Here is a 19712-nt window from a genome sequence, read left to right on the forward strand (position 1 = left end):
TACACCAACTCTGCGACGCAAATACGCCATCACAACTATAGCAATCAATGTGAAGGTTGAAATTTTGTCCGTGACCAATATTATTGGGTGGATTAATTTCTGAAAAAAAAGCAGGCATTATTCCGTTTGGGCAAAAAAATTATATTGTACAATCCAGCACGTAAGTATAGACGTACTGTGTTTCCTAATATTCACGACATAATGCATAGCGGATAATATTGTAATATAGTATTAATATAATATAATATTGTATACCTAATTTATAATCATTATAATTCTCAATGCAACGCTGCGGCAATGCCGTGACTATAGCGTGCGCACTTAAATAGTTTGCACCGAACATCGACGGTATCGTTATAATCTTTTATATTATAAATAATATCATATTCTCGTCGTCATTAATTACGCGATCGGAAAAATTGTATATAATATAATTATATTATACAGATGCCATTATAAGTGGTCTATGAGAAAATGTTATTATTACTATTTATATTATGATAAATTATATTTTGAGACTCGTTGTATGTTTTTCGAAAATCCTGGCAAGGTCTGTGACAACTCGAGACATATTGCTCATCGAGTCGAGAGTCATGTGGTTGCCCACCGCTTTGAGCAAGGTCGCCAACCACGAGCACGAAGGGCCGGAGCATCGTGGATTTCTTTTACTGTAATAATATAATGACAGGCCCCGGGACAAAAGGATGGAACCACAGGTATTGCAGTAATAATAATTACAAAATAGAACTCAATACACAATATTTAGGTAAATAAAATAAAATATATTAAGTTGGTGTCTAGAAAGCTTAACGGGCGTAAAACTCGGACTTATAAAATAACAAAGACAGTAATAAAATTTGACCAAAACGATGATATTTTTAGTAATAATACTAGTAAGAATAAAATTATAATCCCCAACAGCTCCTCTAGGCTGTACAGGTCGTTCGCTTAGGACGTATATTATATATATAAATGTATAATTCACTAAACGGATTGTACCGGCCAGATACATAAAAAATAATAATAATACGTGCATAGTAAAAAAAGGGATCAGACACCCGTCGATATCGACATATTTCTGATCACCATGTTTCACCAAACGCTCTTCCCGCGGGCATCACCGAGAAAACTTCAACGATCGCTACTCTATGTTTTCATAAGAAAAACGTTGATATACAATAATAATTTGCGCCCATGTGTCACCGTTGGTGGCAGGAAGAGAAGAGGAGTGAGTACGTAAACCGACGGCCGTCGTTAGCCGGTCGTCGGTCTTGGAAATAATTGGTGGGAGGTCAGTAATATACATAGTGTTAATAATATAATTAATTTACGAAAATTTGATTGCGGGCACAGGTGATAGAGTGTGCGGACGGTGGTGTTGGAAGTGTCGCACACTGACGCGCGGCGCATTACCTATACGGCTATACCCGATATTATAATATAAATTTAAGATTAATATACACGAATGACCTTAACTTAACGTTCAGTACATTTTATTTAGATTTAGAATATCTGCACAATAATAGTCTATTATAATAGCTACAATCAATGGTAATAATCATTTTTCGTATACTTACGAATTTTATATCATTGAATTAACATTTAACATAGGTATCCATTACAGCGACCCACACGGTACATAATGTTCAGCAGAGCGGTAACCACTTACCCACCTTATATATGACTATAATTTTAAAAATAAATGTTAAATAAAACTATTTGTTTAATATTTCACGTATTTTAATACATATTTACAAAAAAAATAACATTTGTTTAATATTTTACGTATTGCAATACATATTTTCAAAAAAATAACATAAATATTTATATTTTTTGATTTTTTTTCGTATTAGCCAAGGTGTGCAAACAATTTGAACCACTCTGTTGATTTTGCCAGATCGTTTGTATAAACTATACCTACTTATGCGTTATAACCAGGTAGCTAGTTATAATATGTTGGTATATAATGGTATATATTCTATAAACTATATTATATTTTGAACTTACCCTAGATATCCTAGAATAAAAATACGAAAAGATAAACGGAAAAGGAAAAATAACAATTATAGAAAAATGAAGTGTATAGGGTAAATGTAAATGTGTAAACTTATAAGGTGATATTCTACGTAAAATATTGTATGGACGGGGATGTTGATGACCCCACGACAAGCTCTGCTACTAAAGTTTATGTGTTAAACGGTATAATAAATTAATATTGGTTTACGTAATAAAATGTATGATATATTATGGATGAACATATTAAATAAGTATGTGTTTACTCGTTCTGGTTTTATTTAACGTTGATTAGTGATTTTATTTCATTAGTCTATAGGGTAGATACGTATAATTATTCTACTATATACTTTATTATATTTCATATCGTATAATGATGTATAAATAAAAATATATTATGAAATATTATAATTAATTTACCTGAGTATGTAATTGTAGGTATTCGTGGATACGGGGTTGAGTTCGACGCTCGAAGTCATTGCGGCGTATATACGTATATGTTACGTGTTTTGATTTGTATATTTTATAACACTTATTAGGTATATCAGTGGCGGTCAAATGATTTTGTCAAGGGGGGGGGGGCGGGAGGAGGGATTTGGCTGATTTTTCAACATGTATTATTTTATCATTAAAAACCTAACCGTTCGTTTTTTATGTATAAAAACATTTTGTCTTACAATAAAATCAGTTTCACAAATACAAATTCATTTTTTTTTTAGGAATACCTTCCCAAATCCATATCTATCTCAGTGTAATTCGTTATCACGATTTAACTGATACTATCTTAAAACGTAAATTCGTAATATTATTATACAAATTTATCTAAGTAAGTGGATGTCGCTCTGCTGTACAGTAGGTTTCAAGTGGGTCAATGTATAATGGATTGTATTAAACTTGAATTCAATGATATAGTATCATTGTATATTGTTCGCTCCACTCAGAATCTAAAATCATACAAAAAACAAAATAAAAATTATGGAAAAACGTGAATTTTTACCCAAAATCGGTTTTTAGCTTACCTAACTCAAAAACAAATTACTGTATATTCATGAAATTTTCACCGGTTGCTTATATTAGTATTTTCTATACACGATAAAATTTTCAAAATATTTTGTTTTGTTTTGAACTGTTAACGGACATTTTAGTTTCAAATGTTTTAGTTTTTTGTATCAATGAATGTCAATAAAATTCCCAATATTGTAGCCATATTTAAATTGGTAATTTAGGTTCTCTATTAGTACCTATAAAATAGGTGGTTAGTTAAATAGTTAATGATGAATAATAAATAAATAATACAATTTTCTGGAAAAATATGCTCATAATGTTTTGAAATATTGTAGAAACATTGTGGAAACATCCGGAAGATTCGGACACCCCCCCACCCACCCACCATTGACAACATTGAAATAATAATAACCAATAACCATATCGTATTATACGACCTACATATTTAGTATATTCGCTTGGATGGCTATAACATATAAATTATTGTCTACTAAACTATAGTTTTTAATTTTTTTAATTTTATATCTAGTGAAAGTTAATTCTAGTTAATTTTAAAGTTATATCATAGCTTATAAACTAAAACGTTACTGCGACGTGACTATACGTGAGCCATTCTTCAGTTTCATGCAAGTTGTATACAAAAAAAAAATTAACATAAAATATAAATATAGGTAAATATAATTATGAAATTATGAAAAATTAAAAAGTAAAAATTAACTAAAAAATTGTGCCCCAAAAAATATTACGCCCTAGGCACGTGCCTTGGTGGCCTATGGGTGAATCCGCTCCTGCTTGTGACGATACAAACATCTATTTTTTAAATTAAACACCCCACCCCCTTTTTACTGCAAATTATTTAGTGGAAATTCTAATGAGTATAGTTTTTGAGTTATTAAAATGTTTATGCCAATGATAATAATTAATAACCCTTAAAAATGATTTTACAAAAATATAAACTATATGTAATATAAGATAGATGTAGATAATAATTAATAATTATGTAGTATTTATTAGTATCATTATTACAAATTATTTATATTGTTAGATGAATAGTAATAACCAACATTTTAAAATCATCTTAGTATACTAAAAAGCAAGAGCCGTATTCTATTTATACTCAATGCGACAATGCTTAAGAATAATAGTATTGCCTAAGCTAAATTTGATAATTTAAAAAAAAAATAGATTAAGCAATACTTATTCTTAAGCATTCGACTATATGAATACGACGGCCCTAAATTATATATAACTTAAGAACTACTTAATCGAACTTTGATTTAAATACATTAAAATTCTTAAAAAAATCAATTAATGCATTTTTATAAAAAGAATAACACACCGTTACATATATTTTGGTTTAGACGTTTGCGTCAAACGTAATTATGCTTGATTTGTATTTTATTAAAAACAAATATATATTACAATTCCTTATTCATATATAGGTACTTGTACTTACATCATCGGAATTTGGACATGGGACTTTCGATTGATCATACTCTTCTTTTTGGTATTCTTCATCCATATAATTATTTCTTAAAATACTCTAAAGACAACAGCATAGTATGAATGAAAAATTAAAACCATATTTATATTGATATACTATAAATTGTAATATATTTATTCAGATAATATTTTATACAGGTGCAATTTGTGAGTGGTGGATGAGTGTGACTTAATGCTAAGGAGTACTGAAGTGATTTCAATAAATCAATTAATTAATTATTAAATGTAGTTATAAACTGCGTGTTAAAATGTTACCTACTTAGGTACCCCTCCACTATTAGTTATTGTTTTCCATTAAATTGCACCCATACCCTGAGTAAACAATAGGTACAAGCTGGGTATATAAAAAACTTGTGATTACTTCATCGAACTGTTCACAAAATAATGTACAATTTATGAGTCTTTTTGAAATGTCAGTTACCACTCCACAATCGCATACGAATTGACCTATATAAACAATAAAAACATGATAAATAAACTTGTAGGTACAACTGTTATAAAGTAAATCAAATATAAGTAATTCTATGCATTTTTTTGAACTCGAATGCAATATTAATTGCATTGAAATATTCTAAATGTTATGTTTTTAAATTTGCAGTTATTCATACAAAAAATGCATCCTTCAGTCTTTGGTATTATTCATACAACAAGTATATAATTATTATTATTTGTAACAAAAAATTCCAATCCATTCCTTAAAAATGTGTTTTTAATATTTTACACGCAAATTAAATAGATCGTGACGATTCACCGATAAATTCCAAAAGTTATTTATAAACATAATTCCATAAATAAGAGTTATACATTTATATAGAATTATATAAGTACTTAATAAAATATGTTCTTTAATGACATATTTACTATCTATAATAAGTAGGTATGTACTATGTATAGGTATACATATTTGGAATACATGATAATATTAATTATATTATATTTTGGTATTTTTTACTATACCTATATAGAATATTATTCAAAATAAACTGCACCCAATTTAACAAAAAGGTGGAAAAGTGGGAACCGCGCTCTGCTTTACAGTAATTATCGGGCATGTCTTTGTAATGTACGTCAATAATCAAACTAAATAAAATTAAAAAAAAAATTGATAATTTTCAAATTTGGTGGAAAATTCAAGAATTTATTCGTTTTAGAATTGTAAAATATCCAATGAATAGTGGTATCCTATCGTAAAACTGTTAAATTCAAGTACTCATAAAAAATTAATATTACCTACCGATAAAGAGTTAAAGGGGCTGCAGCCGGTTTTGCCAAAAGTCAAAACTAATGTAGATTTGACCGCTCTAAACATTAATTTTGTTTGTTATAATTTTTTTCAATATATTTGAATTCCGTATCATAAAATAAACCATAAGGAGTCTGGAGGGGGCTCCAGTCAATGAAAAAAAGTGACTTTCAGACCAATAAGCTAGTCAAGACTGGAAGAATTTGGTTTGACAGTTTTTATTTTTGAAAACGGATTATGATTGATCAACATATTTACTTGCAGGGAATGATCGAGGCGATTTTGAATATACCAATTATTGTTAGTGTCATATAATGAATAGTATAAATACAAAATATCATATTTTTTCGATATTTTTATTCCTGGATATCACAGATGAAAAAAAATATATTCAAAATCGCCTCGATCATTCCCTAGTAAACTTGTTGGTCAATCATAATCCGTTTTCAAAATGAAAATCTGTCAAATCAAATTCTTCCAGTTTTGTCTAGCTTATTGGTCTAAAAGTCACTTTTTTTCATTGGCTTCAGCCCCCTTAAGGTTACTCACACTATTTTCGGCATTTTTTCAACATTTTAATTTCATATAATCTACTCCGTCAGCTTACGGTCAGCTAGTGGTACACGAATTAATACTATTATTACATAATATTAAAATTGTTGACCAAACTTTACATATTATTATCATTAATATTGTATATTATGATGAATATTAATAATAATATGTTTAATGATTAAAATTTAAAACTATATTTAGAACATCTCACCTGGTTTTTCAAAACACAAATCAATACGCTTGTTGCATACGTCATAAAGGCAATTCAAAAATTTTGAAGTAGTGTCTAAAGGCTTTGTGCAAGTCACGCATATATTTAATTCTTAAAGTTGTTTGGCACTCATGGTGAGCTTGCTTTTATTTCTGGCAGACTTCATCACGAAGTACTATTCTAGTAAATTTTGTAGGTAGGTACCTAGCATATTATTATATTTTAATAATATTTATTACAAAAAACGACTTGAACAAAGTGGGCATTGCGTTGTCGGCAGATAGCGTAGGTAGCGTAGGTTTTAATTTATTAATAATATAGATTATATAGATAATAAAGTTTGGTATTATAATGGTATTAAAGCCGTACCGGCATACAATTATGTACAAAATAAATGTAGTTATCTTATATTTTTTTCTTTATAAAAATATTGACATATTCCTTTTTTCACGAACACCGTCCTTATAATATAATTATTAAGTTGCAATGTTCTCGGCACAGTCATCTCGGCCATCACTATATTCTTTAAGCATTATTCATTGTTTAGATTACAGTCAGCAGTATTGGCTGTTCGGCACGCGGCTTGCCACGCCTTTTTCTCCAGTACCACTACTCACTTCTAACTATTATATAATTAGCCTATAAATTATAATAATACTAGTCGTTTTAAGTCGGTACCATCATAATATTCAACCTACTTCAATGATTAGTTAGCTACATTGGCGCCTGCAGGGGGGGGGGCAAGAGGGCCATTGCCACCCCCCTGGGAATTTTAACTGCATACACTTTAATATTAATATCGCTATAACTAATATTAGATTATAAATAATTTTTATCTTGCCCCGGGTGGGATTTTATCCTGCGGGCGCACTTGGTTAGCTATCAGATAGAAGTCATCCTCTCATATAAGCTAGGGTATAAGCTAGCCATGATATATAGGTACCTAGTACCTATATACCTAATGTATAATTGTAAATTGTATAATATTATAGTAGTTATTTATCAGTGGCTTCATTTGAGGGCTGCAGAATTTTCCCCTCCCCCATTTGAAAATTTCGAAAAATACTGAGAATTTTCAATTTTGACCTCCGGAATGCAATAACTTTATTCACTTAGGTACATATATCAGAAAAGATGCGTCGTAAGTATATAGTTTACTATAGTAAATCGGAGCATTTTTACTACCCTAAAAGTTGATGATCACACAGAAGAAAACACACACATCATTGTAAAACCAATATATTTATTCAAACGCTTAGAACCTAAAATGTCAAATGCTCAAAAAGTGAAAATATTGAATTTATATAACGTAATTAACATGTACCTATACTGAGATACTGAGATCAATAGTTGATATTTATAAATTTAAATATAACAACTTTATACGTTTGTGCACCATTATGATTGTATCCCATAGAAACATACAATTTGTATTTTAATCTATAAAGGTTTATACAATAATGATTTTTATGTAGGTACCTAATGTTTACAATAGATTTTTGATTTAAATATTGATTAAACATTTTTATCAATTATGTCTGAAAAAGCCCGGAGTTATCGTCATTACCTAGGAAATATTTCTAAATGCATCATTGCCTGAAAATAATGGACGTTATTACATTATAGCATTATTTCCTAGTTAATAATCAATATCGTATACCTACTGTCTAATTTGATCGAATGTATTATCGTTATTGAATAATGACTAGTCATTTACGTTAATTCCTTAATTTACATCTTTGCCGGTATCAGACACATAATATTATTATAATATGCAGTCAGATACATAAATTTTCGCCAACGACCATACCACGTTGAATACACCAGTTCTCGTCCAATCACTCAAGTTAAGCAACGTCGGGCGTAGTTAGTACTTGGATGGGTGACCGCTTGGGAAAACACTACGTGCCGTTGGCATTTTTCTTTTATTTTCACATTATATTATAATACTAATTAATTATTACCTATACTACTTTAGATATTTTTATCATAAAAGTATAAAGCTTATAAGTTTTAGATTCTGAATGTATTAATTTTACAATGATGTGTGTTTTTTTTTGTGTTTGTCATCACAAACAATATATAATATATGGTTATTATTATTATAATATAGCATATTTTTATATCATGAACCTACTTACCTAATTACCGTAGTAATTTACGGTGTGTACCTATAGAATTGGGGTATAATTAGGAAATAGCTTAAAATGTATTAATCTAAACATTTTGTAATATTTAAGATTCTGAGCGAAGAGATGAATGAATTGATTTTAAATGATGTGTGTGTTTTTTTTTAATTTTTTTAATTTTTTTAAATTTTTTTTTGTGTCTGTCATACTTTTGGGGGGTCAAAAGAAAAATGTCTCAGTAGTTTTCAAACGCGACGTGAAAAACCAAAGAAAAATTAAGAAAAAAACGGGAATTTTAACGCAAAATCTGTTTTTGAGAAAATCGATTTTGGTTTTTGGTGCAACTCTATTACCAATAACCGTAGGTACATGAAATTTTGTCTGAATGTTTATATTAGCATTTTCTATACACCATAACATTTTCCAAATATTTTGAGCTGTTTACGGACTCGTGTTTTTGCTTTATAATAAAGCATTTGAGGGGTGGAAACCCAAAACGTACTATTGCCAAAATACTGATTTTTCAGTAGAAACGATTTTATGTTTCCTAACATTTCAAATAAAAAAAAGGTGGATAAGTGGATGTCGCTCTGCTGTACAGTAGGTTACAAGTGGGTCACTGTAATGGATGGTGTTAAATTTGAATTCAATGATATAATATCATTGTATAAGAAAAAACGATTCTGAGCGAAAACGGTCAGTCAGCCTATGATTTTACCAAGTATATATGATGATATTATTGTGAATAAAGTAATTTATATATATTATAACCTATTTACGTGGAGCCTTGTTTTAAATTTTCAATCCTTAGCCATAAAAGTTAAAAATTTATAAATTTATAAATTTTTAACCACAAAATAATTAATAAATTATAAATTTGATAATTGTTGTCAAAATTTGAACTTTAAATGCTTATAAAAAAAAATTGTGCCTATGTATTTTTAATATTTTTCAACTGCTATTAAAACGATATATCAGGAGCCTTATATTAAATTTTCATGCTTTTTAACCCAACAAATAAAAATTTATTGATATTTATAGAAAAAAAACTAAAAAAATTGAAAACTGACAATGTCCGTAAACAGCTCAAAAAGAGTCAAAATATTTTCAACATTTTATGGTGTATAGAAAATGCTAATATAAACATTCAGTGAAATTTTCAAGTAACTACAGTCATTCGTTTTTTAATTACAATAAAATAATAAAATTGTTACATGAGAAATCGAGTAAATATCAAATGTTGTAAAAATATAAATTTCAGACGCTCATAAAAATAAAAGTTTCTTCTAGAAATTTTTTTTTTGATAAAGGTAGACAAACTTATGAGTAATCTTATATTACATTTTCAAATCTTAGATTTAAAAAAAAAAATTTTTATGAATTCTCATCAAAATAATTTGCTATTTTTCGTGATTTTTCCGTATTTTGTCAACATTTGAACTTTAAATGCTTACCTATAATTAAAAACTGTGACTAAGGATTTTTAATTTTTTTCATCTGCCTTTGAAAAAATAACCTAGGAGCCTTCTATTAAATTTTCAAGCTTTTTACTCAACAGATAAAATTTTATTGATATTTATAGAAAAAAAAAACTAAAAAAATTGAAAACTGACAATGGCCGTAAACAGCTCAAAAAGAGTCAAAATATTTTCAAAATTTTATGGTGTATAGAAAATGCTAATATAAACATTCAGTCAAAATTTTATGTCCCTACGGTCATTTGTTTTAGAGTTACACCAAAAACCAAAATTGATTTTCTCGAAAACAGATTTTGCGTAAAAATTCCCGTTTTTCCTTAATTTTTCTTTCGTTTTTCACGTCGCTTGTGAAAACTACTGGGAAATTTTTACTTTTGATCCCCAAAGTACCAACTAGATTCACTTTCCTATCAGAAAAGTTACTATTGAAGAAAATCCAAGCACTTTTACTGTCCTAAAAGGTGATGACAGACACAAAAATAAAAAAAAAAAAAAAAAAACACACATCATTGTAGAATCAATACATTCATCGCTTCACTCAGAATCTAAAATAAAAAAAAAAACACACATCATTGTAAAATCAATACATTCATCGCTTCGCTCAGAATCTAAAAAACCATTTATAAATAGAGAAATCATATAAGGTAATAGATTCTGAGTGGAACGATGAATGTATTGATTTTACAATGATGTGTGTTATTTTTAAGTTTTAATTTTTTTAAATTTTTTAAATTTTTTTTGTTTTTGTGTCTGTCATCACCTTTTAGGAGAGTAAAAGTGCTTGGATTTTCTTCAACAATAACTTTTCTGATGGGAAAGTGAATCTAGTTGGTACTTTGGGGGGTCAAAAGTAAAAATTTCCCAGTAGTTTTCAAACGCGACGTGAAAAACAAAAGAAAAATTAAGGAAAAACAGGAATTTTTACGCAAAATCGATTTTGGTTTTTGGTGTAACTCTAAACCAAATTCCCGTTGGGACATGAAATTTTGACTGAATGTTTATATTAGCATTTTCTATACACCATAACATTTTGTAAATATTTTGACTCTTTTTGAGCTGTTTACGGACATTGTTAGTTTTCAATTTTTTTAGTTTTAGATTCTGAGCGAAGCGATGAATGTATTGATTCTACAATGATGTGTGTTTTTTTTTTATTTTTTATTTTTTTTTTTATTTTTGTGTCTGTCATCACCTTTTAGGAAGTAAAAGTGCTTGGATTTTCTTCAATAGTAACTTTTCTGATAGGAAAGTGAATCTAGTTGGTACTTTGGGGGGTCAAAAGTAAAAATTTCCCAGTAGTTTTCACAAGCGACGTGAAAAACAAAAGAAAAATTAAGGAAAAACGGGAATTTTTACGCAAAATCTGTTTTCGAGAAAATCGATTTTGGTTTTTGGTGTAACTCTAAAATAAATTACCGTAGGGACATGAAATTTTGACTGAATGTTTATATTAGCATTTTCTATACACCATAAAATTTACAAAATATTTTGACTCTTTTTGAGCTGTTTACGGCCATTGTCAGTTTTCAATTTTTTTAGTTTTTTTTTTCTATAAATATCAATAAAATTTTATCTGTTGAGTAAAAAAGCTTGAAAATTTAATAGAAGGCTCCTAGGTTATTGTTTCAAAGGCAGATGAAAAAAATTAAAAATCCTTACTCACAGTTTTTAATTATAAGCATTTAAAGTTCAAATTTTGACAAAATACGGAAAAATCACGAAAAATAGCAAATTATTTTGATGAGAATTCATAAAAATTTTTCTTTTTAAATCTAAGATTTGAAAATGTAATATAAGATTACTCATAAGTTTGTCTACCTTTATCAAAAAAAAAATGTCTAGCAGAAACTTAAATTAAATTTTTATGAGCGTCTGAAATTTATATTTTTACAACATTTGATATTTACTCGATTTCTTATGTAACAATTTTCTTATTTTATTGTAATTAAAAAACGAATGACTGTAGATACTTGAGAATTTCACTGAATGTTTATATTAGCATTTTCTATACACCATAAAATGTTGAAAATATTTTGACTCTTTTTGAGCTGTTTACGGACATTGTCAGTTTTCAATTTTTTTAGTTTTTTTTTCTATAAATATCAATAACATTTTATTGAAAATTTAATGTAATAAGGCTCCTGATATATCGTTCTAATAGCAGTTGAAAAATATAAAAATACTTAGGCATAATTTTTTTTATAAGCATTTAAAGTTCAAATTTTGACAACATTTATCAAATTTATAATTTATTAATTATTTTGTGGTTAAAAATGTATAAAATGTTTAACTTTTATGGCTAAAGATTGGAAATTTAAAACAAGGCTCCACGTAAATAGGTTATATATAAATTACTTTATTCACAATAATATCATCAAATATACTTGGTAAAATCATAGGCTGACTGACCGTTTTCGCTCAGAATCGTTTTTCTTATACAATGATATTATATTATTGAATTCAAATTTAACACCATCCATTACAGTGACCCACTTGTAACCTACTGTACAGTAGTACACTTATCCACCTTTTTTTTTTCTATAAATATCAATAAAATTTTATCTGTTGGGTACAAAAGCTTGACAATTTAATAGAAGGCGCCTAGGTTATTGTTTCAAAGGCAGATAAAAAAAATTAAAAATCCTTAGTCACAGTTTTTATTTATAAGCATTTAAAGTTCAAATATTGATAAAATACGGAAAAATCACAAAAATTAGCAAATTATTTTGAGTTGAGAATTCATAAAAATATTTCTGTTTAAATTTAAAATTTGAACATGTAATACAAGATTATCCATAAGTTTGTCTGCCTTTATCAAAAAAAAAAAATGTCTACAAGAACGTCAAATTAAATTTTAATGAGCGTTTGAAATTCATATTTTTACAACATTAGATATTCACTCGATATCTCATGTAACAATTTTCTTATTTTGTTGTCTTTAAAAAACGAATGACTGTAGGTACTTGAAAATTTCACTGAATGTTTGTATTAGCATTTTCTATACAGGATAACATTTTGAAAATAATTTGACTCTTTTTGAGCTGTTTACGGACATTGTCAGTTTTCAATTTTTTTAGTTTTTTTTCTAAAAATAAAATTTTATTTGTTGTGTAAAAAAGGGTGAAAATGTAATGCAAGGCTTCTGATATATTGTTACAATAGCAGTTGAGAAATATTAAAAATACATATGCACAATTTTTTTTATAAGCATTTCAAATTCAAATTTTGACAAAATTTATCAAATTTATAATTTAATAATTATTTTGTAGTTAAAAATTTATAAAATGTTCAATTTTTATAGCTAAGGATTGAAAATTTAAAATAAGGCTCCACGTAAATAGGTTATAATATATATAAATTACTTTATTCACAATAATATCATCAAATATACTTGGTAATATCATAGGCTGACTGACCGTTTTCGCTCAGAATCGTTTTTCTTATACAATGATATTATATCATTGAATTCAAATTTAACACCATCCGTTACAGTAACCCACTTGTAACCTACTTTACAGCATAGCGACATCCACTTATCCACCTTTTCTTTCTTTAAATATCAACTAAATGTTATTTGTTGGGTCAAAAACCTTGAAAATTTAATACAAGATTCCTCACACATTGTTGCAATATCAGTTTCAAAATATTAAGAATACATAGGCAAGATTTTCTTTATAAGCATTTGAAGTTCAAATTTCAACAACATTTATTGTATTGAAAATGTACAAATTATTTTTCAGTTAAAAACGTATAAAATGTCCAGTTTTTATGGCTAAGGATTAAAAATGTAAAATTAGGTTCCACGTAAATAGGTCATACTGTAACCAAAACATCTAAAAAATAAACAGAGTTTTCTATTTTTATTTGAATTTCAATTTTGGACGAAATTAAATGTTTAAACGAAGAAGAACGGTTTTAGTTTTGTGTTATAATTTAAAAATATAATTCGTGGGTGCTTGAAACTTCTTAATTATATTATTATATACAAATCATATTAAATATTGCATATTAAATACACTCGATATGTTATCAGACGTCGTACAATCAACAATGTATAACTATAATGAGACTAGACTCTAGACCAGTGTTTCTCAACTAGTGGCAATCAAAAAAATGTCCTTAAGTATGTATATAATATATTCTAGTTGTAGGTATTATGCAATATATTTTAATTATGTAAATGCTGAACTCAACATCCCCAGTAGGTACTGGCTAACGCTTATAAAAAATGTGTAACCATGTATTATTGTTTTTAATTGGCTTAAAATTAATATTATTTGAATACGATGGAATATATAATTAGTGGAACTAAATAAGGTATACATATTTGTGTTGCATAGTTTACTTAAAGTATTTCTAACATAAAATGTTACAATTTTATTTCATGGACCACAAAAAGAAAAAAAACAGTGGTCACAAATTCCGTTTTATAAAAAAAAAGAAATGGAAAAATTTGAAAGTGCTTTTACAAAAATAACAAATTATTACAACAGTCAAGTTTCAAAATAATCATTAGGAATAATCAGTGAAAAACTAATGTGTGATGTGTATAGACGTATGGTATAATATAGTATAATAACATGAAAATATGGGCGAAAATCTATATTTACACTTCTTAATAATTTTGATAGGGCTATAGACAACACGGATGCCCAAAAACGAAACACTGACTTTTTTACATAATGAATATGTTCCTTGTTAAATTTCTGATTTTTTTTATTCCAACCTCTTTGCAATATTACCATTAAGCCGGATTCACAGCTGCATCGTGTGTCGTGTCATGTCGATCAAATCGTATTGTGATTGGATATTACTTGTTTGGTATCATGTAATAACCAAGGTGCAACCAAGAATTTACTACTGCTCATCTTTTAAACCATATTGGTTACCAGTTGTAACCATATAATAACCAAGCCCTCGCACGACACGACACACGACGTAGCTGTGAATGCGCCTTAAGCTTATGATTTAGTAACAAGTAACTACCATAGTCTTTGTATAAAAAGGTTTTTTCAATATCCAAAACACACTATCTAAATTATTACATAAAAAATTCCTATACCACGTTATCAAAAATTATAAACAAAAATTATCAGTTTAGTAAACTAACTCTCCTGCAAAATATTAAAAGTGGTAGTTACTGTGTTCTGTTTTTGGACAGTAATAGTTACAGTAATAGTAAATTAGTATATACCTATATACTAAATAACATTGGTTTCATTGAAAAATCAATAAAAAAGTATTTTATATTTAAATATTTTAATATCAATCATTAGACCTTATAAGGTCCTGTGATGTACACTCTGCAATCTGCATACCTATATATTTTTACGACACTGCCAACGTCAGATTTCAGTTTCATGAGGTCACCTTGGAGATTAGCGAAATAGTTTACTCTCAACGAAAATATAATATAATGTATTTTGTAAACTGTACTTATGCGTTACTTTTTCAAAGACCAAGATATGGGTTTAACAAGTATAAACGTACAATATTTACCTACTTATGGTTATTTATTACATAATCATAAATCCTATAGTACCTATAGAACTATTGTAGGCAGGGGGTCTCACGCCCCGGGGCCCCTACAAGATTAAAAATAAGATAGATAAGATAAATTAGATTAATAAGCTAGAGACCCCCACAAAATAAGTACCTTTTGCGATAAGTTTGTCAATCTTATAGGTGTCCACAAATCTATATCCGACCCTTGCCCTATCTATTATAATTTCATTTTGTTTATGAATAAATGTAAATTTTAATCTACTTAGTAACTATAAATAAAATATAAAATAAATTAATACCCCTCCGCCAAAAAAAAATCTATCGATGCTACAGCCTATAACAATAATTATAACTCATAAGTCATAACTTATTAACGTGCAAGAATTATAAAATTGATTAATAATCTACATGACTACGTGATACATGCAACATGCATGATGTATAAAAATATAAAATATATAATAATAATAGCTTATATAGTTATGACTTTATGGGTCATGCAGGAGAACAATTATGTTTAGTTCTATACTCTATTTCCCGTAAGTTGAGCCACTTTTTTTTTACTCACGCAAGAGTCTGGTGAATACGTTGTGACAATATAGCTCACTGTGGTTATACAGTTTCACGTCGCGAAACACCATGGTGTATACATAGTGAACTATAATATTGTCAGAACATTTTCAATACATCAAATACACTGCATGCGCAAAAAATAAGTGGGTCAACTTACGGGGAATAGATTATAACTTTACCTTAAGTAAAAACAAAAAGAACAGAAATTAACTAAAATATCTAGGTTTTTTTTAGGGGCGTGTGTCATCATAAATCACAATTAAGCAGGGATATGCAAAAAAGCAAAAATAATTAGAAAAACTGGAAATAAGCATATTTTTCAAAAATCGTTGAAAATAGCAAAAAAAAAACTCCATAATTGAACGTGTTGTAATATTACATACACTTCCATAGCACTCTGCCACATTTTATGTCAATAACCGTAAAAATAAGCAAATTATATAAGTGACAAGTCCCGAGTACTGTAAATAAATAATAATCATATTTTATGACTAAGACAATACTATATTATATAGATGCCTATATCTGCGACGACGAGATTAGTAATTGTCTGTTGATTCCCTTTAAATAAAAGCCATAGCGAGGCCCTTTAATCCGTTGTGACGTATTATAATTCAGTATCCTTAGTGGCGTTGTAAAATACAATTAGGTATTCTAATTTCTAACTTAAATGAAGCTGCATTTTAGATTCTGAGTGGAGTGGTTTTACAATGGTGTTTATTTTTTTTATCCTGTATACAAAACTTCTACCAGAAGGAGTGCTTCGATTTCAACATATCGTATCTTATCTTTTCGAAAATTGGATCAAGATGGTACTTTAGAGAGGTCATTTTTCGATTTTATCAATAGTTATTAAATGCCATGGGATAAACCACCGACAAATTACAAAAAACCGCTAAAAATGAAATTTTTATTTCTAACGTTTTGACACTTTGTTTATCACCATAGAAACGAATAAAAATAAACTACTCACATCTACGTATTAGTATTCTTAAAATTGGATGCACAGTGGCGTCATTTTAGTTTTTAATAGAGCAACATTTTTGACCAGCCCAACATAGGTATTTTATAAAACAACAGGTGACCGCTCGAAAGAACATATTATGTTTATTTTCCTTCATAAGACACACATTTAGGTACTATTACCAACTTTCATGCACGTCAACGCATATGCGTCTATATTATATTCCAACTATTAATTAATAATTACCAATTCACCATTGTGACAAAAATTGGTTACAACCTACATAATATAATATTTTCCTATACATAAAAGTATGTTTTTGCGCTAATAAAGTATAATAATATGATTAATCGAAAACAACCGGGCAACGACACATCGGGCTGCTTTTAAAATCAGACAGTGACAATGCTCCCCTTGCCCCTTCCAAAATGACGCCAATGAATTGGGGAATTGGCACCTTAATTGTCCATTCAAACAAAACAAATGTTAAAAATTAATTATTTTTTTCTTAAGGTATATCTATGTTTTTTTAAGGCCAACGCCTATATGTGATTTTCCGTTTTCGTTTTCGGAAAGGTGCAAATTCGTTTTCATTTTTCATAAATTTGAGTAAGATTTATAGCTGAGAAGTTTTCAAAATTAATGTGGCTTTTCTTTGCGATCATTTTTCTATTTTATCAAAATATAGTGAACCATTTTTTCTTTTATTGATAAATCTTTCCGTTTGCTCGATGTAATGTAAAAACAATTTTTGAATATAGGAACTACAAAAATTATACTGAACGACGGGACATATATCTCATATATATATATGATATATAAATTATCATTTATATCATATAGTATATACACATGTTGCCACAGGTTATACATATAATATTATAATTGATCAGATATAATAATTTAAATTTATAATTTTGAAATTTGAAAACTATATTTTAACCCGCGTTTGTTTGTCCGAAGTTTGTAGACTCAAAAACTACTAGACCGATTCTAATAAAAAGTTATACCAATATTTCAAGGAATCTTCCTTGAAACATAAATGGTGTTTATAGTTTATTTTTTCAATCCCTATACTTATATCTATTTAAATAGTAAATGGTATATCTCAAACGTGGCTTTTCATTTAGCTCACGAAAAAGAATACTTTTTTGTTTATTTATAGTTGTCAATATTACTATTATAATTAGTTGAAATATGGTATAAACATTTTATTACAAATAAATTAATAAAAAAAAATACTCGAGCCTTACATTATAGATTAGAGACAAATAAATGCTTCTTGTATCTGGTTAGTCGCCGTTTGGGTGGGTGTGTGTGAACATAGATAAGATAAGAATGAATAGGCTACTCGCCTATATTAACTAAAAAGTAAGCCGTTGTGCGGAATGTGCATGAAAGACAGGCTGCATGCTTTTATAATGTTAGCAAGCAGTTTTATCATTGATTTTATTTGTCATTTAATTGATAAGTAGGTATACCTTTGAAGTTTGAAACCCTGTATTGTCCTAAATATCAAAATGTTCATTCTCGCGTTATAGATACTGGTGGCCTATCCATTCTTATATTATTTTCTATATAACTATATATATAATAATTAATATAGTTGTAAAGGACATCGTGAGACAGCGCAGTTATGATAACACGGACGCGTGCGCCGCCGTCATTTGCTTAGAAACATAATATTATGACCGTCGCAGGTACAATTTTGTATTATAATGTGTAAAATTTTATTTTAACTGTGCCAGAACTGGTTACATATAAGTAGTTACAATATTTTTTCATAAGCATTTAAAATTTAAATTTTGACGAAGCTAGTCATCTTTGGATGGATCTGCGTGTATTCAATATTGGTCGTTTACCTATGTGTCCGTATTTTTTTTGTATAATATTAAAAACTATATGCTCACCTAATTGCCTAACCTAACCAAAATCACATATCTATCGTGGTTTTTGCTCATCCGATAGACGATAGTTACACACAAATACTTTTACTATTATGTTAGTGCGCTACTGAACTTAGCTAGAAGTTGGTCGCCACAGCATGCAGATCATTTGACGGCTGTCAGAAAGGCAATAACTAGTTTGCACACTTTTTAAACATTTTAAAACCACTCAAAATATTTTATAAGTAATCATGCGTGTGTACTATAATTAGGTACTACGCGTTTATACGATATAAATGCTAAACAAATTGTTTTTCTATAGGTATTCATCATTTCGTAATTTCGAATAGAAATTGTAATTTATAATACTTTTCGTCTTTATAAAATACTATACCAATGATCAACATTTTTAAACGTGACATATATTTATATTTCATAGCACATATATCAGATACAATTTTTTTTTTAATGTATATTGTGTAACGCGTATATCACTCGGTTTCAATATGTTATTTTGTTTAATCACGCTTTATACATTCTGTATACATGAGTATACACTACTCTGTACATAATGGTTTTTGATAAAAATAAATCAGTAGGTAATCATATTTCTGGATTTAATATAATTTAGTAGGTACCTATTACAC

The 19712-nt window shown here is 28.3% G+C and overlaps 2 pseudogenes; one reads left to right on the top strand and one right to left on the bottom strand.

Annotated features, from left to right (window-relative positions):
• Positions 1-2842: 2842 nt before the first annotated feature.
• LOC132934159 (uncharacterized) lies at positions 2843-6696 on the bottom strand (annotated as a pseudogene).
• A 1630-nt stretch (positions 6697-8326) lies between these two features.
• Positions 8327-8447, top strand: LOC132937696 (5S ribosomal RNA; annotated as a pseudogene).
• Positions 8448-19712: the final 11265 nt, after the last annotated feature.

Source organism: Metopolophium dirhodum, chromosome 1, assembly GCF_019925205.1.
Source record: "Metopolophium dirhodum isolate CAU chromosome 1, ASM1992520v1, whole genome shotgun sequence".
NCBI lineage: Eukaryota > Metazoa > Arthropoda > Insecta > Hemiptera > Aphididae > Metopolophium > Metopolophium dirhodum.